Genomic DNA, 4,101 nt, shown 5'->3' with positions numbered 1-4,101 from the left:
CTCTGGTTTATCCAGTACAGCCAGAAGAGGACTGGCCCACCCCTCATAGCCTGGTTCATCTGGTCTACCCAGTATAGCCAGAAGAGGACTGGCCACCCCTCATAGCCTGGTTCCTCTCTAGGTTTCTTCCTAGGTTTTGGCCTTTGTAGGGAGTTTTTTTCCTAGCCACCGTGCTTCTACACCTGCATTGCTTGCTGTTTGGGGTTTTAGGCTGGGTTTCTGTACAGCACTTTGAGATATCAGCTGATGTAAGAAGGGCTTTATAAATACATTTGATTGAAATTCGATTGCTAATATACCTGTTTAAAAATATATAAATATAATTTCTAAAAACGGTCTGAGAAGAACAACATTGCAATTCAATCAAAGCCAATATGTGGAGGTAAAGTATTGGGCCTGTAGTTTACGGCACAAACCTCAGAACTGTTTTATAATTGGTTCATGTGGCAGAGGGTTACATTTTATAAGTCAAGGTAATAAAATATCAGAGCGGTAGATCTCTGCTTGCATTTTGACTCAGAGAAGTGACCTTGGTGGTGACCACTGTTGTAGACGAATTGAGGCTGTTCTGAGGTGCTAGGAGCTGTTCTTAATGTCTCCAACACTCAGTGTACTCCTACGATAGCTCCTCTCCTCCCCCTTCCCCTTCTCTCCATCCAGCTCCTCTCCTCCCCCCTCCCATTCTCTCCCCCCATCTCCTCTCCTCTCTCCATCCAGCTCCTCTCCTCCCCCTTCCCTTCTCTCCCCCCATCTCCTCTCCTCTCTCCATCCAGCTCCTCTCCTCCCTCCTCCCCTTCTCTCCCCTCCATCTCCTCTCCTCTCTCCATCCAGCTTCTCTCCTCCCTCCTCCCCTTCTCTCCCCCATCTCCTCTCTCCATCTAGCTTCTCTCCTCCCCTTCCCCTTCTCTCCCCATCTCCTCTCCTCTCTCCCCATCTCCTCTCTCCATCCAGCTCCTCTCCTCCCCCTTCCCTTCTCGCCCCCATCTCCTCTCCTCTCTCCATCCAGCTCCTCTCCTCCCCCTCCCCTTCTCCCCCATCTCTCTCTCCATCCAGCTCCTCTCCCCTTCCCCTTCTCTCCCTCATCTCCTCTCCTCTCTCTCATCCAGCCTCTCCTCCCCTTCCCCTTCTCTCCCCCATCTCCTCTCTCCATCTAGCTTCTCCACCTCCTTCCCCTTCTCTCCCCATCTCCTCCTCTCTCCATCCAGCTCCTCTCCTCCCCCTTCCCCTTCTCTCCCTCCATCTCCTCTCCTCTCTCCATCCAGCTCCTCTCCTCCCTCCTCCCCTTCTCTCCCTACATCTCATCTCTTCTCTCCCTACTCCTCCCCCTCTCTCTCTCCTCCCCCTCTCTCCATCCATCTCCTCTCTCCTCTCCTCTCCTCCCTCCTCCCCTTCTCTCCTCTCTCCTCTCCCCATCTCCTCTCTCCATCTAGCTCCTCTCCTCCCTCCTCCCCTTCTCATCTCTTCTCTCCCTACTCCTCCCCTCTCTCCTCTCCTCTCCTCTCTCCTCCCCCTCTCTCCTTCATCTCCTCTCTCCCTTCTCCCCTCTCCCTCCATCTCCTCTCTCCCTCATCCTCCCCTCCCCTCCCTCCTCCTCCCCCTCTCCTCTATCTCCCTCTCCATTCATTTATACAGTAACTACAGTATCACTAAGATTTGTCTATATAGCATATATCTCTCTCTCTCTCTCTCTCTATACCTCTCTGCCTCTACCCCTCTCTACCCCTCTATCTCTCTCTCTACCTCTCTCTCTACCTCTCTCTCTCTACCTCTCTCTACCCCTCTATCTCTCTCTCTACCTCTCTCTCTCTCTACCTCTCTCTACCTCTCTCTCTACCCCTCTATCTCTCTCTCTCTCTACCTCTCTCTACCTCTCTCTCTCTCTACCCCTCTATCTCTCTCTCTACCTCTCTCTCTCTCTACCTCTCTCTCTCTACCTCTCTCTACCCCTCTATCTCTCTCTCTACCCCTCTCTCTCTCTACCTCTCTCTCTCTACCTCTCTCTACCCCTCTATCTCTCTCTCTACCTCTCTCTCTCTACCTCTCTCTCTCTACCCCTCTATCTCTCTCTCTACCTCTCTCTCTCTCTGTTTCTCTTTCTCTCTGCCACTCAATTCAATTCAATTCAAGGGCTTTATTGGCATGGGAAACATGTGTTAACATTGCCAAAGCAAGTGAGGTAGATAATAAACAAAAGTGAAATAAACAATAAAAATGAACAGTAGACATTACACTCACAGAAGCTGCAAAAGAATAAAGACTAACGTGATATTATATATATATATATACAGTGTTGTAACGATGTGCAAATGGTTAAGTCCTATACAATAGTATGGGGCTTGTCTGTCCTAGCCAGTCCTATACAATAGTATGGGGCTTGTCTGTCCTAGCCAGTCCTATACAATAGTATGGGGCTTGTCTGTCCTAGCTAGTCCTCCACAGTAGTATGGGGCTTGTCTGTCCTAGCCAGTCCTATACAATAGTATGGGGCTTGTCTGTCCTAGCCAGTCCTATACAATAGTATGGGGCTTGTCTGTCCTAGCCAGTCCTATACAATAGTATGGGGCTTGTCTGTCCTAGCTAGTCCTCCACAGTAGTATGGGGCTTGTCTATCCTAGCCAGTCCTCCACAATATTACGGGGCTTGTCTGTCCTAGCCAGTCCTCTACAATAGTATGGGGCTTGCCTGTCCTAGACACTCCTATACAATAGTATGGGGCTGCCTGTCCTAGCCAGTCCTCCACAATAGTACGGGGCTTTCCTGTCCTAGCTAGTCCTCCACAATAGTATGGGGCTTTCCTGTCCTAGCTAGTCCTCCACAATAGTACAGGGCTTTCCTGTCCTAGCTAGTCCTCCACAATAGTACGGGGCTTGCCTGTCCTAGCTAGTCCTCCACAATAGTACGGGGCTTTCCTGTCCCAGCCAGTCCTCCACAATAGTATGGGGCTTGCCTGTCCTAGCTAGTCCTCTACAATAGTATGGGGCTTGTCTGTCCCAGCCAGTCCTCCACAATAGTATGGGGCTTGCCTGTCCTAGCCAGTCCTATACAATAGTATGGGGCTTGTCTGTCCTAGCCAGTCCTCTACAATAGTATGGGGCTTGTCTGTCCTAGCCAGTCCTATACAATAGTATGGGGCTTGCCTGTCCTAGCCAGTCCTATACAATAGTATGGGGCTTGTCTGTCCTAGCCAGTCCTATACAATAGTATGGGGCTTGTCTGTCCTAGCCAGTCCTCTACAATAGTATGGGGCTTGTCTGTCCTAGCCAGTCCTCCACAATAGTATGGGGCTTGCCTGTCCTAGCCAGTCCTCCACAATAGTATGGGGCTTGTCTGTCCTAGCCAGTCCTCTACAATAGTATGGGGCTTGTCTGTCCTAGCCAGTCCTATACAATAGTATGGGGCTTGTCTGTCCTAGCCAGTCCTCCACAATAGTATGGGGCTTGTCTGTCCTAGCCAGTCCTATACAATAGTATGGGGCTTGCCTGTCCTAGCCAGTCCTATACAATAGTATGGGGCTTGTCTGTCCTAGCCAGTCCTCCACAATAGTATGGGGCTTGTCTGTCCTAGACAGTCCTCCACAATAGTACGGGGCTTGCCTGTCCTAGCCAGTCCTCTACAATAGTATGGGGCTTGCCTGTCCTAGACACTCATATACAATAGTATGGGGCTGCCTGTCCTAGCCAGTCCTCCACAATAGTATGGGGCTTTCCTGTCCTAGCTAGTCCTCCACAATAGTACAGGGCTTTCCTGTCCTAGCTAGTCCTCCACAATAGTACGGGGCTTGCCTGTCCTAGCTAGTCCTCCACAATAGTACGGGGCTTTCCTGTCCCAGCCAGTCCTCCACAATAGTATGGGGCTTGCCTGTCCTAGCTAGTCCTCTACAATAGTATGGGGCTTGTCTGTCCCAGCCAGTCCTCCACAATAGTATGGGGCTTGCCTGTCCTAGCCAGTCCTATACAATAGTATGGGGCTTGTCTGTCCTAGCCAGTCCTCTACAATAGTATGGGGCTTGTCTGTCCTAGCCAGTCCTATACAATAGTATGGGGCTTGCCTGTCCTAGCCAGTCCTATACAATAGTATGGGGCTTGTCTGTCCTAGCCAGTC

The sequence above is a fragment of the Oncorhynchus nerka genome, unplaced genomic scaffold (assembly GCF_034236695.1).
Source record: "Oncorhynchus nerka isolate Pitt River unplaced genomic scaffold, Oner_Uvic_2.0 unplaced_scaffold_1193, whole genome shotgun sequence".
In the NCBI taxonomy this organism is placed as follows: Eukaryota; Metazoa; Chordata; class Actinopteri; order Salmoniformes; family Salmonidae; genus Oncorhynchus; species Oncorhynchus nerka.
This window is presented reverse-complemented; position numbering follows the sequence as displayed.